We start from the raw sequence: 24,721 nt of genomic DNA, 5'->3' as shown, positions 1-24,721 counted from the left end.
TGTATGCGCCAAACACCTGGATTTGCTTTCCTGTTTCCTTGCCAGTGACTTTTTAAAAATATAAGATTAGCTAACAGTCAAACCAACCTTCAGAGCAATGACTTACACGCAGTCACACACATACACTCTCACACAAAAGAGAGCAAAGCTGATGCTATTTAAATATCGTGAAATATTTTCTTAACCATGCACAGATGGAAGTACAGACTTTTCTGCCAGCCGCTTGGTTCAGAAACTTTGCTCTATTTTTAATTATTTGGTTCAGAGGACCTGTTTGTGATTAACTTCTGTGTTGGATGGCAAAGCAAGTAAAATCCTGACCCACGGCAAAGAACACCGCGAGACGCTTAATTATTTTTTAAAGAGCTAGTAGAATACTGTAAACCACGTGTAGGGACAACTAATTTGCCAAAGACCTGTTGACGGTCGCTGCAGCTTGAGGCAGTAGATCACATCAGTGAAACAGAAAAATCCAGGAGATCTTCAGGAAGTGACGCCAAAATGAAGTTCTTAATGACAAATAATACATTTTTGTCTTTGAGAAATAACGGAGGAAGAAATGGAGAGGAAGGAATGAACAGTGTTGTAAGGACTGTTCTAGCACTAGGAGTTTCAGTTTTGACTAGGACCGGTGGCCGGAATGCCAAAGCTTTACGCACAGGAAATGGATTCAGATGTAAGGAGAAGCTGGTCAGGAAACCCAAACCATAGAATTCAGAATCATGCACGAGAACTGCTGAGCAAGATAAAACCCTGGAAGAAAGAGAAACAACGGTCTAGCATGGAGACAGACAAGCTGGGCAAGGTAAGAGTGAGCAGGTTGGAACCGTTTTATGTTTTTAAGAGCTGCATATTTAAAAAAAGAAAAGTTGTTTCCAAATAGAAACAATAAACCCAAGTAGCGAATTAGTATAAACACAGAAAGGAAATCAAATATAAGACACCCAATTAAAAACCTCCAAGGAAGAATACAGCTCAAACCTGACAGACGTTTGTTCCTAGAGAAGCTTTTCTTTTGATCAATACCCCCATGATTTTAAGATGTTCTGGGTTTTAAGTCCTTGATGTACCTGGAAAACCTTAGAGTCTACTGAGCCATAGGCCAGGGAGAGCAAGAATATTTCAGGGGTAATAGTTACTGCTAAAAATTACATTTGCAGTGACTCCTGGATAAATGCCAGAACGATCTGGGAATTGAAAAAAAAAACAAAAACAAGCCCCTAGGTTCTCCCTGAGAAGTGTAGACATGAAAAATAAAACCAGAACACCCTTTGCATGGGGTCCTAATTCTGAAGGTCGGCTTCTAAAAGCACTAACACTGGCTACTAGCTTTTGACTGGGTTGACTGACATGGCAGGGCCTATAAAGGACATATCCATATTTGTGGGCAATTACGAAATTTCAATAATTGGAAGCAATCTAAGGAGCTATCATGGAGAAGAAAAAAGATGATCAGTTCCAGAAAATCCAAAATTAAGTTAATTCCTATTATACATTTTCATATTCCTCCTCTCTGCTATGCAAACAGGTGGGTATATGTGTTTGCAAGGGACCAGATTTTTTAAAAACAAAGAGAATTTTTATTTATTTTTATTTTTTTTAAATATGTCTTTATTGATTTCAGAGAGAGGAAAGGAGAGGGAGAGAGAGAGAGAAACATCAACGATAAGAGAGTCATTGATCGCCTGCCTCCTGCACGCCCCCGACTGGCGATCCAGCCCGCAACCCGGGCATGTGCCCTGACCGGGAATCGAACCCCAATCGCCTGGATCCTAGGTCGACGCTCAACTGCTGAGCCACACCCAGCCGGGCTAAAGAGAATTTTTAAAGCGCAGCTATGTCTGAATTATTTATAGTTGCAAATGGTTTCATAATACCAACCTAGTAGTATTACTATGGGCCACGGGCCATGGCTTAGAAATGTTTTTATTTCATTTAGAAATGTTTCTATTTGCTATAACAATAGCCACTGTGCTGGGATGGGATCTGACCTGTGTCTTTGTCCATAAAACAATCGTATAAGATACGTAAACATGAATTCAATTTTCCTTAAGTCAAAGAAAGCAAAAATATGGCTGTCAGAACAAGAACTGCTTTCTGTGGGATATTCTAGTTAAATGGAAGCTATTCAACTTGAATCAATTGCTGTATCCATTCTCCAATACACAGCAGATTTATATTTCAGAAGGTTTTTGACAGAGAACAAAATGTTACTGAAATATCTCTTCCATTCCTTTTGTCCTACATAACATTCCATGGGCTGAACTCCCAACAAGGGGCATATATTTGTCAGCTTCTGTTTGCACTTGTTCTATTCTGGTTTGTCTTTGTTGCAAATTTTCAGTTTTGACCCTTTCCTGACAAAAATTAATATACACCTTTTGGTTGTGTTACAACTTGTAAATAATAAAAATAAAAACCTACATTTTTATTCTGTACCATCGCCAAGCACCTGCAACTTTTTAAAATAAGCCCTGCTATTTAAATCAGCGATAGAACATTTTTTTATAACTACTTATGTAAACACTAGAAATCCAGGGAGAAAATTATTCCAATCCAACAATCCACACATTCCTACCCAAAAGCAATCACTTGAGTATTTAAAAGCTAGATCTGTGGCGCAAGACAGGCTAGAACCAGCTGGAAGGAGCCTGAGCGAGACGAATTTATCCCCTACTGCTTCTACTCCAGGTCCTCCCAGGACTGTGCCTATGGGCCAACGCCAAGATGGAAAGAATGGATTGGTGCCTGTTTTCTAGCGTATCTGTGTAAAGACTCAACGAGCGCTCAAGAGGGAGTTGCTGCTCTGAAAGGGAAGAAAGGTGTGTAACTGTAAGCTGATCGAGCACAACAGCCAATACTGTCCTGGCCCTTTAGGGACTAAGCCTGAGCCAGCTCAGAATCAGCTGGAAACAGATTTCAGACAATGCGAGAGCTAGAACACTGGCTCTCAGAGATGATATCCAAGAGGAGGTCTCTGAAGCTGGGTGTCATCCTTAGGGTGGCCCAGAATAAAATGGTGACACATTTATACCTCCCGGCAAGTTCATATATACTTTGAACGGCAAAGACACCAAGTCCCGTGGACTTCCAATGAAGATCTTGGGGCAAGAAGAGATGTCCACCAGCACTCTCTGTGACCTGTTAGAAAGAAATATTCTTAGCTATGCCATCAGCAAGCAAAACTCCCCTGCCAGGGTGAAGCACCTTGACTCCTAGGAAAAAGGCGTAAACAGATTGGGAAGGGGCAGCAGGGTGGCCAGCCATCAGATTACTTCTGCTTAGAAAGAAAAGGCTTCCTAATAACTATTATAGGTGCTTCTGGCATCAAGAGATAAATGATTTTTTTACTAAAAGATTAACTGCAGTAGATACTTGTCATGGCAGCAACTCCGACTCCGTGCCCTGCACTGGCTCTCTTCAGCCCAGGAGGCATAAATCTGATCCATAGGAGCCTGGATGAGCTCCCTCTACCCTATTCTGTAACATCCAACAGAAAGACAGTAGGGACCTAGAGATATGGAAATGACCTGACTGTGTCATATTTTCCCATCCACACAGGAAAGAACTTCTCACAGGAGATGGCATCAGATTTCAAGACTGCATATACAAGATCAATTTGATTTCCCGATGTTTTTAACCTTGCTGACACTGGTGCATTAAAGGAAATACAGTTCTGGAAGCTCAACTCTAACGGTACAGTGGCTGCAAAAGGGAAAACACTCTCTACCCATCCATCCAATCTAGGCTTAAGCACAACAAAAACACCTAACGTCTAAAGTTACAAAGAAAAGTTTCAAGGGGTAACGAAGGATTATAGTACTATTGCACTTTTTCACCTTTGGGGCTCCATCTCAAAATTACTCCAGTTGGCCAACTTAATTAAGCAAAGTTATGTCTTTTCAGTCTACAAATTCAGAGACACAACTGCATAACTCCTGGGGTGTTTGGCTGTGCAGGTGATGGAGAGGGGAGCTGAGCTGCAAGTCAGAAAGCCAGGGTCCCAGCACAGCCTGCATGTGCTCAAGCCACCGGAACCTAGCAAATCAGTCAACTTCTTAGGTTTTATAAATGGAAAGGATACTCTCTGCTCAAGAGTCATGATTCTCCCCTGAAACGGTTTACCAAGGCTCTCTGAACTCTGTGATGTGCTACTGTCAGCTGAGGCTGGCTCACGACACACCAGCCACTGCACGGGGTCTAATGATGGTGGTTTTTAAGGCTGTGTTTACTAAACCAGAGGCTCAGACTGAAAAGGGTAGTTTTGACTAGTCCTATGAAGAAACAGGAAAACACAGGACTTTCATCCCAGTGAAGTTTCTTAAGACCCTGAACTTTTAAAGTGGGAAAGTTAAAGAGAAAAAAATTTTTAAATCATTTCCTGAGACTTCAGGGCAAAGAGTCAAAAGCACACCTTTTAGAGACAGAAACTCTGAGATTAGTCAAGGCATCAAATGTTCTCTGCACAGCAGAATAGCAGAACAGCAAACAGCTAGTGTTTGCTCATTTCCATAGATTAACCACCCTCTCTCCAGGATTTAAGGACAATATGAACCGTGATTTGCAGAGTTCTGCTTGAGAACACTCATATACTACTGGTAAGACCCATGATTCAAGGTCACATGCAAAAATATTTTTCTTCATTTTAATGTGGCATTGGCCTATTCTTTTTTTTTTTTAATCCTTACCCAAGGATATTTTTTCCATTGCTTTTCAGAGAGAGTGGAAGGGGGGGGGGGGGGGGAGAGAGAAACATCGGTGTGAGAGAGACACGTTGATTGGTTGCAACCAAGGTACATGCCCTTGGCTGAAATCAAACCTGGGGCCCTTCAGTCTGCAGGCCAACACTCTAACCACTGAGCAAACCCGGCCAGGACCACACATTGGCCTTTTCTAATCTCCAGGATGACTGAAATGGGTCTAAGGCTTGCTGGGAGGGGAAAAAATAAAAGTAGTCTACCTGTCTTTTGCATCTGTTTACAAAGATTGTTAAAATAGTGCTGTTCATTAGATAGAACTGAGATGGATAAAAAGAGACAGCCTGTTCCCTCTGAAGAGTAGAGAAAGGTACAAAGGGTTACAGAGGCTTCCACAGAAAAGGAAAGCCAAAATTAAACACCAAAATGTGGGCTTAGATGTTACCACCACATTTCCTTCAAACCTGATAGGAGGCAAGGTTTTATGGAAGGAGATTTTAAAATAAGTAACCAGATGATCTTTCTATCAATAATGTGTATAAACTTGCCTTACGGGCCTATGACCACCTATAAAAGAAAAAAAAAATAACCCTGCTAATCTTATGAATAGCGTCAGATCAGATACCAGAGGCAGCAGCCAGAGGATGCATTCTCACATAAAGGCTGTCTCCCCCAGCAGGCTATGCCTCGGGGTGATCTTCTCAGCGGCCTGAGCTGCAGTGACCCAGGCGGCTCCAGAGGTGAACTGGAAATGGAGCCTTAGAAAGGGGAAGAGTAATCACAACCAAATTAATCCAGAGTCCTTTCTGCCCCCACCGGGAACTTGCTAGAACAGAGGCAGAAAGGACTTTGGGGCACTTCCCTCCAGGGCACTGCTGCAGACCAAGGGCCCAGGCCTCAGTTTCTAACGTGAGGCTCCTTTTCTATACTTGTCAAACCTCTGTCAGGAAGCACATAGTCCCTCACATTACTGAACTGAAATGAACACCCTCACCTGGAAAAGGTATCCTCACCTTCCACCAGCAGGGCAACTTCTAGACGAAGTCATATACAAGACAGAGGAGGTGACTGGCCAAATGGCCCGCCAGCTGCCTCAAAGGTGCAGATGCCCCGCGGTGAGACTGCCCCCCAGCCTATCAGTCTCCTCCCTCATGAGCGGGGTTATGCACAGAGGGTTCCGGGGTTCCCCTGTCCCCTGTGAATGGTTCCCCTGTCCATGTGGTGCTTTACCTCAACTTGACCAATCTTGCTTAGGACTCCAGAACTACTCTTCAAATAAAATGATCTCTTTGGGATAACAATCTCAGGGGGAGAGCCGGTCACAAGAATGCTTAAGGGACACTGATCCAGGCCAGAGAACAGATGTGAGGGAGGTGAACCTCGAACTCATTCATTCATTCAGCATGATAGCTGTGTTTCTAAGAATCCTCATGTAACTGGAATTCAATAGGATATTTTAATATGTTTTTATTGATTTGAGAGAGAGAGAGAGAAACATCGATGTGAGAGAAACTCTGATTGGCTGCCTCCTACACGCCCCTACCGGGGATGGAGCCCGAAACCCAGGCATGTGCTCTGACAGGGAATTGGAGGGGCGCCCTTCTGGTGCAGCAGATAACACCCAAACAACTGAGCCACACCAGCCAATGCGGGAATTTTTTCAATAAAAAGAAACACAGTCTTATACATTCAAACACCAAACAACCTTTTTCCTGCATTGAATTTCAATAATAATAGAGTTTTTTGTGGTTGTTAAGTGTAGTATAAAATATAAACACCACTGAGCAAATCCAGAGTCCTATTTCATATACCTTTTGTTTTGGAAAATTCACCACTGGACCTTTCTTTCTCGTTAGCACAGCCTCTGACACATAGTTATCATCTTTATCACTCGTTGTTGTGATGCACAAAGCTACTCAAACAAACAGATGCCACAGCTTTTCCCACCACTGTTGTCCACCAGCATATGCTGGTTCCAGACACAAATACATTAGTCATGGTCTATATTAATAGATGGAATCACATCCAATTTGTGTCATAAAAATTCACATTGTAGGGAAAATGATTATATTTATTGCAGGCCTACTAGATATCAAATGCCAAGAATGAAAAAAATTGGGGGTTGTGTAGGAGGAGGTCCTTCTGTCACTGAGCTGGAAAAAGGGGTTATAAAGTGTTGCAGAAGGGGAAGGATAGGGGGCTCTGTGATTCCAGTCAGACAGGACATAACGGAGTCCCAGGGCTCCCTAAGGAAAGGACTCCACGCAAGGATTTTAAGAATGAGGGAAAGTTAGCCAGAGATGGGAGAGGGGAGCTGGATGTCAAAAGAGGGGAAGAGCATGACTAAAAAAAAAACTGAACAGAGGAGAGAGCAGGCACTTCTATGGAGGCAATGCCATCTGACTCAATAACGAACAACAGGTGAGAAACGAAGGTTCCCCAAACATACTGAGCAAGGGTAAGGATTCTGGGCTTCCTGCTGAGGGCCATGAAAAATGAGGGGAGGGGTGAAGAAAAACAGAGGTTCAAACAGCTCTCCAATCATAAGAAACGTTCATTTTGGCCTCCTAGAGGACAATGAGTTGGACCAGAGCAAGAGGTGGACTTCTCTTGATCTTCCTGAACATCTAGAAAGGTCATTTAAAAGGAACAGCACATTCCAATCGCCCGGCCCAGCTGAGCCACTAGGCCAAGTTCAGACCTTGACACCAGACTTCTCCAAAGCTCAATACCTAGGAAACTGCTCCCAACATCCCATCCAAAGAGCCCTCTCAGGGAACAGCCGCAGCAGGAAGGAAGCAGGGCGGCAGTGTCCCCTTTCGTGTAACATGGGTGAAAGTCAAACCCAAGGAGCCCATTCTTCAGCAGGGTCGCCTGGGGACTAAATGAGTGGAAGGGGTGAAGACCCCAACTCAGGACCCTTGGATAACGATCCGACTTTGCCAGGCATGAAACTCCTGACTGGTGTCCCCAGGCCCAAGTGAGGGAGGCTTCCGGGCTTCCAGCACATTCCCCTGGCTGGGCTTCCTGAGAAAAACATGGGTCAGCAACAGAGGACAGAGAACCCCAAAGGCAGGCAGAGGCCAAGACAGCTAGGAAACCAGCCCAGGGTGGGTAAAGGTTAAGGAGAAGTGAAGAGCGGGTAGGAGGGGAAGAGGAAAGGGGGCTCCTGGCAAAAGAAAGCACTAGGGTTTCAAGGGGGAACAGTTCTGAAGGGAGCAGTGGGCAGACGGGAATGAGAACTATTCTCAGCAAGCCGAGTCGTCAGCTGGCCTAGTGCAGAATGTGAGCTGCCCTAACCTCACATCTTCCTTCCAGGCTGGCCCCGGATATAACCCCAAAACAGAAGAGAAGGTTATCAAAATGAAGGAAAATTGGACTGGGGAAAAAACTGCAGCATACATGACTTCAAAAAAAATATCTGGAACACATAAAGAACTCATCTACGTGCATGAGGATATCAAGACTCCCATTTGCTAATTGTGTAAGAGAAAGATAGTAAACAAACATATATGGAAACGTTCTATCTTGGAGAGGCATCAAAGGAATCCAAATTTTAAAGCCAAGAAGCCTATTCAATTAACCAAAAGTAGTCAGTCCCACAATTAATGAGGCTGAAGTAAGACACATTCATATGTCATTTGTAACAATGTAAATTGGTACCGGCCTTCTAGGAAGCAATTCAGACAAGTCCCCTCCATCATAGTAATAGCCTTCTTATGAACTTGTGTCTCAGGTCAATACTGAAGTGTATGAAGATATTCAATGAAGCTTTATTATTGTAAACAATTAGAAGCAACTCAAAGGTCCACAAGTAAACAAAACGTAAATTAACATAAAACAACTTTATAGGATATTATGTAATCCTTGCAAGTGATAATTGTAAAGTCTAGGCTGCCAATGAGAATGTTTATGCTAAGTGGAAAAAGCGAAACGGGGAAAAGATACATGTTACATTGTCAAGAACTAGAAGACAACACATGAAAGCAAACAGGATTTATGGGCTGCGATGGTGGAATCAAAGGGAACTTCTGCTTTTATTGCCTTTCTTTTATTGCTGAAATGTAGAGGCAACAGATGTTTAACATGTAATATTTCTATCCATCATGCAGGAGTGAACAACCTCTTCTGTGGAGCAGATCTACCTGCGGAGAAGGTCACGGCCAGATCGGTGGAGGGTGTGCAGGCCTTCCCAAGTTTCAAAGGTCCATTTGGGATTCAAGCCCTGCCCGGGACAGTCTCTGAGGGGCTCCTCATACCTGGAATCACCCCAAAACACAGCTCTTTCCTTTGTTCTTTTTTTCCAGCTCTTTCTTTTTTTGGAATTATGTATTGAGATCCAACTATACGCAATATATATACTGAATGCTCATTTGACCCTTCCAGCAATCCAGTAGGATAGATGTCATCACCCCCGTTTTACAGATGAGGAAATTGAGGATCACAGATTTAGGAAATGTGGCTTGAGTCACACAACTCAGGGGCCATGGCCCAAATTCAAACCTCAAATTCCCCATCTTCAGAGCCCTCAGTTGAACCACCATAAATACTGCCTCTTCCCTTTCTCTCTGCCTATGAAACAAACAAAACACTCTTAAATGTCACCACTTATATTTATACTAGCTTCCTAAAGAAACTATTCAAATTGCAATGAATCGAGAGATATCAGTACAGACTGCTTATAAATTAAGCAGTAAGGCAAGGCAATGCTGCACACACTAATTGCAAAAGTTGATGCAGAAGAAAAAAAGGAATTACCTAGACACTCCAATCTGCACCTGCAGGTAAAACCAAACAATGTCAAAAGGATTTCTAGTTGCCAATTTAAAGCAGGATATCACCCTTGATGCTACTGCAAAGAAGGGCAGAGCTTCTGCAGTCTCCTCGCAAAAATTATTCCACAATTAGCTGATTCTTTCCAGTTATAACGAATCCACTCCAGAAATGGATGCTGTTTGGGGCATGGTAGCAATAACAGTAAAGAGGAGCAGAGGAAGTATTAAGGTATGAAACTAATATAGATGGGGTGATAAATGATATTAGGCACCACTTAAGACTTACTCTATAAATAACGACACAATAATAGCTAAACTGTAAATTCTAATTAAATACAAGACCTAACAAAGTCAAACAAAGGCAAATGATGTTTGACAGAGCAAAGGTCTTGGGGGAGCCAAGAAGAAGAATTACAATAAAATCTATTCATGGAACTAACTGCACAATGTTAAGATAGAAGGGGCCTGGGAGATCATTTCTTCCGACTACCTTTTTTTGTAAATGGGAAACTAAGGCTGAGCAAGGAGAGTGGCCCAAGTCACCCTGCAGCAGAGCGGGAAACAGAAACTCGGTCTCCAAGCCACCAGTCCAACTGCTTTCCAGCACAGCACACTCACTCTGCAGTAAACTGCAATACTGAAAAGCTACTCCATTCTAAATCACATTTTTAAATGAGCATTAAACATTCTATAAATATTAAATTCCTCTTTAACAATTTTCAAATGCACAGGGGCATATTTAAAAAAGAAGCCTGGTTTTGATTTCTTTTGGAAAACGGCTCAGTGTTTAACCCAGTATTGAGTGAAATATTAACAGGTCATATAATGGTTTCAGTGTTCCCTCAGTAAAGCTAAACAGAATTCGAAAACCTTACCCACCCCCCACCTCACCCCAGGCCTACAGGAGTTTCTGGAGCACACACATTAAACTCAACGCTCTGCTCAACAAGCCCATCACTGTTAAGTAACTCATCAGAAAATAAAGAGGGAATTACCAAAGGGGAATTGCCAAGCAATTAGTTCTCTGAAGCAGATGACATACAACTGTTGTAGGGAGGAGCTTCCCGGTTAGTCATATGCCACAGTCAGAGCCTCCTAATCTGTAAATAAAAATGCATCACATACGATTACAGCTGGGGCAGAGGCTGGGGCTGCCAGGCTAGGGCACGGAAAGAAAATCCTAAGGCCTCTTCTCTTCTATGTGCCTATAAAGTGAGACACGTTGCTCTAAAGACATTTTTTTTTAAATCCTTGGTAAATTTCATTCACTATAAGAAGGACAACCTGGCCTTCCCTAAGCAGGCTAAGGGCAAACTGATCTCTATCCTTCTGACATGAGTTGGTTAAGATTCACCCACTGGTCCAGAGAAAGGGAGAAAATGAGAGACTGAGAGGGGTAGTCACAGGGGGGGACAGGAGATCTGAGCTGCCTGATAGCCACCACGACTGAAGCGTGACCTCCTTTCACGCGCGTTTTGTTCTTCGAGCTTGCATTTAGTGCCACCCCTCCGCCCATCTAACTGGAGAGATAAATAGTTCCTATCTGCCAAATCTTGCAAGCTGAGCAATGACCCAGTGAAGTCCTTTGAAGAGTCAAAAGTTCATCGTCTCACCGGGACTCCTGATGCCAAACAACATTTGCAGCCCAAACACAGATAAGCATATTGCCACTGTCATCATTTTCTGCAATTAATAATTATTGAAAATGCGTAGGAATACGAGAAAGAGTGAACGAGAACATCACACAGGCAGCCTGTGTGTGCTTCTGTACAGACAGGCAAGCACCGAAAAGGAAGGCTCATCACCCACGAGCCCTTCCCTGATCTCGACCTCTGAGGGTATTCTGTGCCTCTGTTACAGCTGTTTAAATATTACTCCTGCACACACCTTGCCTTCTGGACTCAACTGTAAGCTTCTTATGGACAGGGCTTAGGCCTTGAGATACAATGCATGGTAGCAATTAAGAGTAAAGACTGGGATCCAAGCGTGACGTTGCCACTGAAGAGCTGGTCAACCTTGAGCAAGTCACTTACTGTCTCTGTGCCTCAGTTTCCCTGTCTGTGAAGTGGAGATAATAATAGTGCCTACCTCAGAGGACCACAGTAGGATTAAATGATTTAATACACAATGAGAATTGTTGATCATCTCTGAATTTCCTTTAGGGCCTAGCTGGCATAAAGCCTCTCACACATTAGATGCTTATTAAATATTTGCAGACAGGGTGATCTGCCCCTGGAATTTTCTCCATCCCTCCCACTCCTGTCCTAACTCCCTGTCTTTTATGAAAGGTAGGTAGATCACTGTCTCATTCTGAGCCATTTAGGGAAACACAGGCAGTCCATCTAGACTCAGTTCAAAAAAAAAATCTTAAATAATCCCCAAATTTTCTCTAATTATATTAAAACAGACTGCCCACTAACAGCAATGTAACCAGGTAACTTCCAACCTTCACCTTCATTTTGAGCCAAGTCCTTTAAGGATCTTTCACCCACCCCAGAGTCAAGGCTCACTAATCCTACATTTCTTTTTGTTTCTCTCTATAAAGTATAAATGGGAAGCCAAATTGTTCAGAAAGCTGTGTTTTGTGTGTGTGTGTCACATTTAAAAGAGTCCTCATAAAGCCTCTGGAAAAGCCTCTAAAGTTATAAAACACATCCATATTCATGTGATTTATCAAAGTACAATAAATGAATTGCCACAAAAATGAACAACTGCTCCAGAGTCAAGTAGGTGGCACAAGGTGATTTACCCAAATCACGTGAGACGAATAAATCACCAGTGGAGAAGATCAAAGGAAATGCTGGAATTGCTGTTACTATGTACAGGGCTTCACCAAAAATCTTCTTAATAAAACTGTTTAGAGGAAAATAGAAGGATCGTTTGTTTAAATGAAAAGAGATACTGCATGCACTGATTTCAAAAGCAGCATTCATTTTCATACAGACACATATTAGGTTTAGCTAAAATTAGCTCAAGTTCCTGTTTTTTTAAAGGTCTTAAAGGAATAAAGGTTTCAACAAGATTTCATTGAGCTGAGTCTCCACGGTGCCTGAGCTTCGAGGGCAGACCCCCGTTACCCACCCATGCATCATCCCCACTTCTCCCTCCACCCCAGGTCTTAAAGAGGGCACACGCAAAGGCTGTGCCGCACCAACATTCCAGCTCCTCTCCACTGCCTCTTACCTTCTCTCTGCGTATTTTACGCCAGCTGATGTCACTCCTGAAGTACAGTCATCCCCTCCTGCCTGTCAAACTATCTGCCAGACACGAAAACCCAAAGCCCAATTTCAAAGATCACTTTTATGCCAATGACTTCTCCAAATTTATCTCCAGACCTGACCTGTCAGCAATTTTATTCCCACACCCTCTACTGTCTGCCGGACTCCAGCAACTCAGATGTCCACCAGCACCCGCGCTTCAGCCAAAACAGCCTTGTCGGTTACACGCCATACCCTTCCTTGTCAGATCCCAGCCACCCCAAGGGTCATCCTCCAGCTCCATCCAGCTCCACCCACAGGAATGCTAACCAGCCTTCAGAGTTGAACTCAAATGATCCCTCCTCCTCGGTCTTTCCTCATAATCCTACTGGGCATCATTCTTCTGAATTCCTTCTGTGTTAGAACGTACCCCAGTAAGCACAACACACCCATTCTGCTTTGTCTCAGTTTTCCGAGTATTTCTTCTTTCCCCTACCTGATCCCAGAGAACGCATACAGCATAACCTCTTTGGGGTGGCTCTACTCACTTTCATTCCCACAGCACTGTGTAGTCGTTTGAAAAATACACAGTGAATAAATGAATGAATGATTTCTTTACATAGAGAGTGCCTGTGAACAAGGTAGGTCATAAATTTGCTATAACTCTATCTTATTTACAAAATAACTAGAACCGGGAATAATTATAATCTAGGTTTTAATATTTTTAAAAAGAAACTTTAATGAATATAACAGAGTACAAGATGAATGACATATTTCCCTGCCCACATTCAGCCATCAATTGTGAGGACTCTACTGAAGCCATTATTTATGCAAAATGTTTAAATAATGCTTATTAGCTTCCTTTAAATGCAATCACAGAAAATGTCAGATGCTTAAAATTCAAGGTGACTCTGCACTATTTGGCAGTAATACAATATGAGTATTTGTAAGACACTCAGACTTACTTGCTTAATATACTACAAAACCTCAGTCTCATCTCAATAAGCTTGCACATATTGACCAAGAGATATGACTTTCTGAGGCCTGTATTTTCACAATGAAATTCTCTTTTAAACACCACAGGTTTTTTAAAAATTGCATATGTATTAACCACATATTCAATTAAACTACTTCCCCCAAAAAACTTAAATGTGAGGATTTTCTGCCTAGCATATAATTGCTAAAACAGGTAACACCCCTAAGAGATAAAGTGGCAGTAAGGCATCTCACCGTTTTCCAGTCAGCTGACACAGACTTTAAGAGGCTTACCTTTGCATGTACCTCCGGGGTTATTCTATTTCCTTTCACAGAATATCTCCCTAACCCACAGTCAATAAAAAGTAAAGTACCCAGTTCCAAATTCCACAAGGATATAATGTTTGTGACAACTTCCTCCCTCCTCTGCCCTGGCCCCCCACTCACCCAACAGAGACTACTCTGACAGTCCTTTCTGAGGCATAGTATTTCAGTCACTCAGGTTTTTGCTTGTTTTGACCACAAATAACTTATTTTATGCACGCAATTCATCAGTACATCTTACAACAATATAGAAACAATACACATATACCCTCTCACGGTAAGAGAGTTGGACGAACACAAAATTCAGAAAAACAAATAAAAGTCTCATTTGTTTTGCAGAGCTGCAAATGTCTGCAGGATTGGGCCAAAGACCAAGGTACAGATATACCCTCTATGATCCAGAAGCAACCATCACAATACAAGAATATTAAAATTACCCTGTCAAGATGTAAGTTACTTGATCACAATGATAGCTTACGTTCATGGGTCGCAAACCGTACGCCAGGTAATATCCTACCCCGTATATGCATATTATTTCATTCCATACTCACAGCAGCCCTAGGAGAAAGTTCTAGTTTAATCTCCATTTTCAACACAAAGACACTGAAGCATTGAAAAGTTATAGAATGGCCCAACATCACAGTGGGAGCTCTAGATGTAAATCCAGACAGGCTAGTCCCAGAGCCCCATGCTCTTATCGTAGATGCCAAAGAATTTATATGTAACTTAAAAGCTGGATCTTAGGTAAAGAGAGGGAGCTCTTTATTTAAAGAAAACTGGAGAATCATTTTCAAGATGAACATTTGGTAAAGCAAATATCCACTTCATAACAAATTATATGAAAATGTGTATTTTTATATGTGAGGTTTGGCAAAAAGTAGGCTTTGCATCTCACCAAATACAGACGTAGAACAAGATTTGGGAAGAGCTGCGTGGAGACCACCCAACCCAGCAGTTCCCAAACCTGTGGAGCATCAATATGATTCCAAGAGACCTTTAAGGTTCGTTTTGATTCAATAGTCTAGGGTTGAGTTCCAAATTCTATTTTTTTAAGCTCCCAGGTAATTATGTTGCCCAGCCAGGCTTAGGAACCTCTGAACTAGTCTATTTCTATGGCTTCCAGCAGGACTGCTCCCAAGGCAAATAGAAAGAGGGAATCTATTTCACAATTGCCTTTGGTTGCGTACACCAGTGTTCCCAAACCCTCATTGCCCCAACTTGTGTCTAACTTCCATCTCTCCTGACTTCCTTTAGTCAGTATGCTCTTGTCCTCTCTTCAACAGAGAAGCATGAGTCATCAACCCTGCATACACCCCGTGTCTGTATGACTTTCCAGGCCAGAAAAATTTACTGTACGTGAGGAAATCAGGAAGTTGTAAAATCCAAACAGACACAGAGAAATTCAAGATTCAACAAATACTAGTTGCTACTGAACAAACAGGCCTCTGTCTCCTTACACATGTGTCACTCCACAACAAAAAAACTAAAAATATGAAAGCTGTGCGTTCTCATTGCATTAAGTAAAGGTGACAATGGAAACTATCAGGCTCAAGCTCAACAGGCAATAAGCAGTCATCACAAAGTCAAATGTTGAGGTCTTCATTAGCCAAATTAAATGAAACCAAAAAGGAGATGCTTTAACCCAAGTTTTACAAAAACTCCCTTGGCAATTTCTGACACAATATGGTTTGCAAAGACAATTATATGAACAGTCCACGAAACGCTAAGGCACGGCTAGTAGGCGGTTTTTCCAGGTCAGACTTTATCCTCGGGTGGGAGCTAGAGAGCATGGCAAAAACCTCACCTGATATGTGGTGCACGTCCCTGCAGTGGCCGTGCAGGAGGACACTGCTGTACAAGGATGACAGACAAAGGTGCAGTTTGAACGGACGGCCTTGGTGACTTGCTGCACGATGCTCCTGCAATGGTCCAGGAAGTGCAGGAGAGGAAATCAAAATGAAAAAAGAAGAACAAACTGCTTTAAGAAATAATTCCACTTAGAATGTCTATGCACTGAAATCTTCACTTTCAAGGACATCAAATTTTGCATTTTGTTTTATGAGGCTTACAAGGATACCAGCCAGCTCAAAAGGCAGGTCTGGTTTTACTCAACGGGACCTCGGAGGGAGGCCAACACACAGAAAGGTCATCCCCTCAATCAAACTGAGAGCTTGGTCTCCCTGTTTGAGCCAACTCCTGTCACTCTTTTCTCTAATGATTCTAACCAAGCATCTGATCAACACATGCTGGTAATCACAAGAATATCAGGTGAAAATGAACATGAACTGAATAATAATTGAGCCAAAGTCTAATTCTAATGTGGCATATGTTACTATCAACATGCAACTTAAGGGGCAATCATGGAAAAGCACAGTTATTAGCATACCAGTCTAATGGAATAGAAAAAAGTATCAAATGCAGAAAAAATTTTTAAAGTATGCACAGTCACTAGACTTTCCACTCAACTTTAAAGCATTTCATTATTAAATGTATGTCTATTTGGTTTTCATTTTACCACAATGCCTTACACATGGTTACGTAAAAATTTTCTACTGTATGATGAATGAGTGAATGTGTGAATGGATGAATGAAAGAGGGGATGAATGAATCTTCCATATACCTTTCCATCAGGGAGCTTGGTGCTTGTAGTTTTTGTGAGGTAAAGACCTATGCATAGAAATGGAACAAGTTGAGGACTTGATCTGCTAACATAGTTTTCAGCCCCATTTATTAAAATAATATTTTTAATACTGGTTAATTCCCAGTTGTCCACATTATATAGAATCAGTAGCATAGTTATTATTAAATATTCCCAAACTTGTCATTGCTGGACTGATTTCCAGTCTCTGATTACTGGAGCTGATATGCACATTTGTTTAGGCTGATTTTAAATCTAGTTTGGGCTTCCTAAGCCCATGCCAGGTAACAGTAGGAAAGAGAAAGCCCAGGTTATATTGGGTGTCAGAAAGAAACTGTTCTGGAGCCGTGAATGTGATCTCCAATGTGAATAATCTGTACACAGGTAAGTGAGCCAATTATCCTTAGGTACATGGCAGCACATCTCAGCAGTCACGATTATTTTCATCCATACGCACTCACTATTTTTAAGAGCACAACCCAGCTGGAAAGGAAAATAATTTCAATCGCTTTCCAACACTTTTCAAAGTAATGAACAGTAGCCAAAGCATTCTTACTTCTAACTAATCCATTCATCAAGTATTTATTTAAGCATCTATTATTGCATGCCTGGGACTGATCATCAAAAGTTAGGTTTCTAGTCCTTGGTTTTAACCATGTGTAATCTGTGCATACAGAAAAACCATGTAAGCTGTTCTAGACTATAACATCTTTGAAGATACTATCCCTCTACTAAAAAGCTTGTTGAGATACAAATTTAAACAGTGGCCAAGTTAAATAGACGCTCACAAAATTCTATTTACTCTTGCACAGTCCTTGTAGTAAGGGGAGGAGTCTTGATTTTATCTAGTAACATCAAATGAAGCATCAGAATACTGGATAATCACTTTCTAACAAACTGCAGCTAACAAGACTTGCAGGCAGCACTTGCTTTCTGAGCTAACAGCGGAGAGGGTGTCTGCCTGTACATGGATGTGTGTGCACACAATCCTATTTACATATCACCTGGCAGATAAGGTTTTATAGAGTCCAAATTACAGCCTCCACCCATTCTGCTGAAGTACAGAGAACAGTCAAACATGATGCAAATGCTGTAAAATATTAATTTACGCTCTCGTTGATAAGCCTACTTATTTCAAAAGTATTTGTGTTGCTACACCAGTTATAGTAACTAAGAGAGGTAACATCGCTTGCTGTATTCCCTTAAAGGGAAGAAACACAATACACAAGAGCAAGGAAGAATGGATTCACTGCAAAATGCACACGATATACAAGAAAATAACCTGCAGACTGCCTTATACAATACATATACACTAAAAACGTAATACTTAATATTTAAAAAGCACAGCAGAGCAACATAACACAATACCACTAATAGTGGAAGATTACTAAGAAAGGTGGCCTAAATAATATTGATCTGTGCTAGTCAATAAAGAGAGTATCTAACTAACGTACACACAGGAGATAATATAAATACTTCGGAGCGAGTAGGCCAAAGTTAAGGGTGCAATGAAAGAAAATCTGCCATATACAGTGACAAAAAATATATACTTTCTTTGAATGCTAGAAGCATAAATGCTTATAGGTCAGCAGTAGGGATAACTATCATTAAAAACTTCTGCTCAATGACTCCCCGTAAACATGTCATGTTAAAGAGCACCTAAGTGGAAAAAAAGAGTTCCTCTTAGCCTGAATCAAAACACCATCATCAGGACAGCCTCTGCCCCCTTAAGTCTCAAACTCTGATTACACTACAATGAATTTTCTGAAAAGTAATTTTCAGGTAGGATATAATTTTTGCTTACATTACGGCAATTATCATTGCATTTTCATTACTCCACAAATGGGATGCATTAAAAGTTATAGAAAAATCAATGAAACATTTCTGCTAACATCAAACATGTCAAAGAAAATATAACGCTCATTGCTTTCTTGTCTGTAACATTTCTAAACATGTTTTAGTTTATTTGTGATGATAACACATAGTACAAATATTTATTGTACATTAGCCTGAAAAGTTCAGATTTGTAAGGATTATAAAATATATACACTGATAAAGACAAAAATATATAAATTATGAAATAAAAAAGATTTTAAAGAACTGTTTCCACAAATAAAGATTATTTACTGAAATCTTTTTTAAAATTTTTAATTATTGACTGATTTTAGATAAAGAGGAAGGGAGAGAAAGAGAGAAACGTGGATTTTTGGTTCCACTTATTTATGCATTCATTGGTTGATTCTTGTATGTGCCCTTACCGGGATCAAACCTGAACCCTGGTGTATAGGGACGGCACTCTAACCAACTGAGGTATCTGGTCAGGGCTACCTAAATCTTTTTATTACTTCTGTAATTTTAAGCATTTATATGTATTTTTAAAACCTTGATCCAATTACAACTCTTTCAGCCAACATTTAAAAATAGTCTCTAAAACTAGCACTCTGTATACTCATTATATCATCTCTTAAAGAATTTTTGAATGAATATTTTATTAAACTGAATTTAATGAATCTAAAATTTGAACAGCATAACTTCAATTACTTTCCAACCTCATTCTTTAAAAAAGGGGGTGGCAGTCCTGTACGTAATGCCCTAGAACAGAAATTATTCTCTCTATTGTGATTTTTAGGTGATTTATTATTTTCAATGCTTTTAACAAAATAAGGAGGGCCTGCTTCTGATAACTGGAAGTATAACCGGAACTAAATCTTTCTTTGAAGCAATTAAACTGTACATATTTAAATCTCTCACAGAAGCCAAAGATTCAAATTATTTAGTTATTCTGAAAACATAAAGCAATGGAAATAAAACTATCTCCCCACTAAAAATGATTTTCTGTCCTTCTGCACTATGTCATTTCACATATGCAGGTATTTAAGCTCTTCAGAGCCTACACTATGTTATTACTTTCAAACAATTATAGTTTAGAGAATTAACCTTCACTAGTAGATTTACCTAATTTCAGGGTTTTAGTAAAGTATGTTTATTGACTAAATTCTATGAAGAAACAAAAGGAGCTGGTGTCACAATGTGTTAGTCATCCGACACTGTCATTGAAGCTAAGTGCCAAAGTAAAATCCACTTGACATTTCAGAATGGAAAAAAAAATAAAGGCACATTATACAAAAAGAATGTGAGTCCTTAAACTCTGTAATGACAACAAAACAGGAGTCACAGAAATGTGTTCACTAACATTTTAATCATCTCTTGAGGCTGACCTTTCCCAGGACTCCCAGACAACCGAGTAAGGTATGTTGAAATGTAGGGCCATCTACAGGCATTTGACGTATAATCTGATGGCTAAAGAGTTTTTCTTGAACCTTTCTCTAGTAAAAGACAACTCAGAAGCCCTGCAGCCGATTTATAATATTTCTGATAAAGTATCACATCTGTTTACCAAACCCTCTTAAAACGAAATCCAGAGAGGAAAATATTAACTTTCACAGTTCCCAAACAAGTACATTTCTGATCCTTATTTTAGCATGAATCTGTGCACTCAAAAATATATGTTCACATTTTAGGGCAAGTAAAAACGATTTTCTGTAAGTTGCAAAATATCATCCAGGACCTCCAAGGTGTTGTGTAAAACTTACACTCTGTGTCTTATTTTATATCCTTGCTTCCCATCTGTTTACCTCCTAGGAATAACAGTACCTTGTTTTAACCACTGCAGTGCTTGATCTGAGCAGGCCACAATCCAGTTACCAAACACATAAACTCACTAGTAGAAACTGGTAACCCCACCCCCAACCCCCAAGAAGGTAGCTCTTTCAATCCTGGCCCCAAGGAGAAAATGATCTCCCAAGTTAGCTAGGGGGCTGGTGGCAGGGTCACAACTAAATCAAGGCATGATTTCAATTATTTTTACTTTCAAATATCAGGGTTACTAAAATACTTCCCTTTATTTGGACTGCCTGAGCAACACTGAGCTTCCACAACCAAAGCTAATTTTCTTTTCTTTTTGTAACAGTATTATTTTTCTTTGCTTAACGGGCCTAATAAGGTGGTGCCCTAATGCAAAGAGTAGACTGCTGCTCTCTAAATTATTAAACGCTCATTAAGTTATATCCCAAAATAGAGCAGAAGTTGTTGATTGTGCAAAAGCACCACACATTATCAGTCTACCAGCTACAGGCCTATATCATCTCTTTCCTGAGACAAAAAACCTTTTAATTTACTACCTCAGATTAAAGATCATGGCTAAAAGATTCACATGAAGAATGACTACATTCAGAATGGCTGCCTGTCAGTCAGCCCCTTTTTTTGCTATTATGATGACTGTAAAGTTTTAAAATGTGACAATGGGGATAGCCTTCCCAAATAAAGTACTTCCACTGAATAAACCCTTTAGAAAGCTAGTCATGACTACTGGCAACTTAGGTTCTAAAGGATGAGCACTTTCACACTTGAAAGGGTTAAGTGCCTGCCAGGCCAATGGCACCAGAAGGCAAAAGAAATGTTGCTTTAGTCAGCTCTGAAAGGTTTCTAACAAGTACCAAATACTTGTTGATCTGTTCACAATAAACACCAGCAGGATTGTCGGGCTCCTTTCACCGTCTGGGAGAGGCATTTACATACTGCACCCAGTCAGAACAGCTTGTTGGTCTCCTTTAGAAGAGTATGGAGAAGCCTCATTCAGTGTCTCCCGTCCAAAAGAAGACGCAATTGAAATAGTGAAGTCTCTCGTCTGGCTTGGGCAGCACAAACACTGTGCATAAAACACTTGGAATCGTCCAAGGCACAAAACAAACCCACCTGAATGGAGGAGGAACACTGCCCGTTGCCATGGCAGCCTGATCTAATTACATGAGTGATCAGGGTTGGAGTAAGTGCAGCGAAAACCTACACCACTGACCATATCTGCAAGGGGAAGGCAGGCAGGAGGTTCAGGGGAGCCTTCAACTTCTGCTTTATGCAGAAGGGGGCATTTAAGCCCATTTGTCTGCGGAGCTGTTAAAATACTGCCTGATGCATGCAGTTAGAGGGCAGTCAGAGGAGATTAAATGCCATAGCATTAGCCGTTATGGTGCAATCCCTTTCCAAGAGTTCATGGGCAGGATTTTCTCATTTTATTCTCTGGTGGTTTCCCCAGGCACACGCTTCATTCCCCCTCCCCCATCTCCAAAAAAAAAAAAAAAGCTCAAGAATCAAACATCCTTCGCCCACCAAATAAACCACAAGGTGGGCTTTAACAGGGGGCTTCTAGGAACTGCAAGGTCCCTCAGAACCCCAACCAGAAAGAGCTGAGCTAACAGTGTTGAAAAAGTAACTAGCCGTGAGCCTAAAAACAACCCAGTAACTACCCTCTGCTGTATGCGATATGTAACGACGATGTTTAAATATTAAGAACACCCTGCATTATAAAACACAAATGTCATTGAGCTGTGACTACTAGATTGCCAAAGGAGAACTTATTTGCATACACACATTCCGGTGCAGGCACGGCAGGATGTGCAGGGAGTATGCCGCTCTCCGGCGTTAGTTTTGATTCTGTGGGTGGACTGGGGTCTTCTAATTTTGCTAACTGTATCCTGTGGCTCTCACAGGGAAGCTAAGAATCTCTTCGGGGACAGAACCAGTTTGGAGGAGTCCCTACTGCACAGCATACGGTAAACAAAATAAAAATAGCTTGCCGTTCTCGTTAGCCACATCGCGCATTATATAACCAGCTTCCGACTGGTTTTTTTTTTTTTTTTTTTTTTTTTGCCCTTACTACTCTTCAGCAATTCCCAATCTCCCAAAGTATTTATATTACCCTCTTATCTGTAGGATTATATACTAAGAAAGCAAAACAAAACAGAGCCGCCACGGGGTTGAACCGAACCTCGCAGTCCTTAGAAACTGATTTTTTTTGTTTTCTGGCAGGATCCCCACCACCACCCTACTTCCACCCCCAACCAAGCTTCTTGCTCAATCTCCCTAGAAAACCTGGATTGTTTCATCGCTCCCAGTCAGCCCCCTACGTGGTCTGAAATAAAATGAAAGCACGAGCCGCGGAGTTCGGGCCGGCGGCCTGAGGGCGGGGGCGCCGGGGAGGGGTCGGGCGCCGCGGAGTCAGCCGGGTGGCCTCCCAGGGCCCCCGCCCCGTCGCCACGACCCCCGCCGCCCGCCGCCCGCGCGCGCACACACGCACTCACACACGCGCGCTCGCTCACTCGCACTCCCGCCGCGCTCGGTCGCCGCCTCACCTCTCGCTCCGCCCGTCCGGCCCCTTCCCTGCCCCCTGCGGGACCGGCCTGCGCGCAGCGCGGGGACCACGTAGGAGACGGCGGCGGCCGCGGGAGTGGCAGCGTCTCCGGCCGGGCGGAGAGAACGAGCAGCGGGGCTCCGGGGTGCATCCCAATCCCCGCAGCGCCTCCGCCGCCGCCTCCCCCTTCCCCTCCTCCTGGCTTCATTCACCCTCCCAGCAGCCGCGCAGTCGTTCACTCCCGGCGCGGGCAGGGCAGCGCCTGCCGCCGCTCCTCTGCTCCTGCCGCCGGCGCGGGCGGGGGCGCCGGCCCCAGCTGGGGCGCTCAAGGGCTCCCGGCTCCCGGCGGCGCGGCGGCCGCACAGGATCAGGAAGCGGCCGTACCAACAGGGCCGCCACCGCCACTCCGCCCGTGCTCGCGGCTCCCGCGACCCCGCGCCCATCCCTCCGCGCCCCCCGCGCTCCCGCTGCCTGCGCCCGACCCGGCGCGGAGTCCTGGCTCCGCCGCCGGCGCTGACCCCTCCGGGTCCACAGCCGCACGCCCGGCGCAGCCGGCCTCCGCGGGAAGACCCCCGGCCCCGGGGCACCGAGACCTGGTGGCCACCCGCGGGGCAGCCTAGCCCCCCTTCAGACCCGCTCGCTCCCACCGCCCTCTTTGGGGAGGAGTGTGGGGAGGGGTCGGCGGCAGGAGCGGGCAGCGCGACCCCGGCCGCCGCCGCCTCCCTTTACCCCACCTCCAGGGAGGAGGACATGACTCTGTGCCTTCGCGGCCAGACCAGCAGCCGCCCTAGCAGGGCGCCGCCGCCGCTCTCCCCGCCCGCGCCCCCAGCCCGGGCGCGCCCCCTGGCCCGGCGGGCGCCCACACCTGGTCCCCCGCAGTCCCCCTGCCGGCCATCCCCGCGCCCAGAGCGGGGTGTCGGCCGGGAGGCTGAAGCCGGCGAAGGTTGTATGTACACACACACACACACACACACACACACACACACACACAAACACCACCACACGCCGCGCCGATTTCCTTCGCTTCTCTTCAAGCTGTTTTCCGTGCTGCCTTTTGGGGTTTGGGGTTTGTTTGCTGGTTGTTGCTTTGGCCCATCTCAGGGGAGCGGGGGTAGGGGGAATCTTCATCTAAATCAGGGGAGAAGGGGATGGGGGAGGGGGAGAGACAGAATCAGAGGAGAAAAAAAATCGCCACTTACTGTAAAGTGTAAATGGATCTGGGGTGGCGTGGGGAAGGGGGGGCAGAGGGAGAGAAACAGTGTCTTGCGGCTGCTGTAGCTCTGGCTGCTGCTCCAAGGGGCTTGTTTTGGATCCCCCTGCAGTGAAACAGGTCCTGTACGGCTCCGCCACTGTAGTAGAAATGATGTCTGCGGTATACTCTGCTCTCTCCTCCTCCCCCCACTCCCCTCCCCTCCCCTCCCCTCCCCTCCCCTCCCCTCCCTCCGCCCTCCCTGCCTCCCTCTCTCGCGCTCTCGCGCTCGCTCGCTCGCTCCAGTATGTAAATGTGTAATAGAAGCCAAATATGGAGCAGTTGGCTGCCGCCGCCGCAGCTCAAGGATCGGACGGGAGGGGGGGCACCCTCCGGCGGCGGCGGGGCGAGCGGCTCGGAGCCCGGCGAGCGCGCGGCCAGCGGCCGGCCCGCGCCCTTAACCCTTCGGTGCGCGCGGCCCGCGCTCGGCGGCCCTCGGGGAGGCGGGCGCGTTCCGCCGACGCCGACTTGGAATCGAGGGGCAGGGAGCGGGAGGGGAGACCCGGGCAGGAGGGGACAGTTCTTCCAGGTTTGGGAAAGGGGCGGGGACCTGAGGCGATGAGGTAATTGTAGCAGTGACCGGCCGGTACGGGCGCGCCTCCCCGGGTCCCTGCACCTATGGAGGGGACCGAGCGACCACGGGGTGCAACTCACGCACCCTGGAGGAATCTCCGGCTCG

General features: G+C 43.9%; 1 protein-coding gene across 1 annotated transcript in view; it reads right to left on the bottom strand.

Annotated features, from left to right (window-relative positions):
- Positions 1 to 24,129, bottom strand: part of ATXN1 (ataxin 1) — a 365,190-nt gene extending 341,061 nt beyond the window's left edge. The window contains exons 1-2 of the mRNA XM_016205295.2: positions 23,993 to 24,129; positions 15,773 to 15,887 (exon numbers count right to left, since the gene is read on the bottom strand). The gene's annotated coding sequence lies outside the window, so the exon portion shown is untranslated. The remainder of the gene's footprint in view (positions 1 to 15,772; positions 15,888 to 23,992) is intronic.
- Between the last annotated feature and the right edge of the window lie 592 nt (positions 24,130 to 24,721).

This window comes from Miniopterus natalensis, chromosome 9 (assembly GCF_054644295.1).
Source record: "Miniopterus natalensis isolate mMinNat1 chromosome 9, mMinNat1.hap1, whole genome shotgun sequence".
Lineage (NCBI taxonomy): Eukaryota > Metazoa > Chordata > Mammalia > Chiroptera > Miniopteridae > Miniopterus > Miniopterus natalensis.
This window is presented reverse-complemented; position numbering and strand designations above follow the sequence as displayed.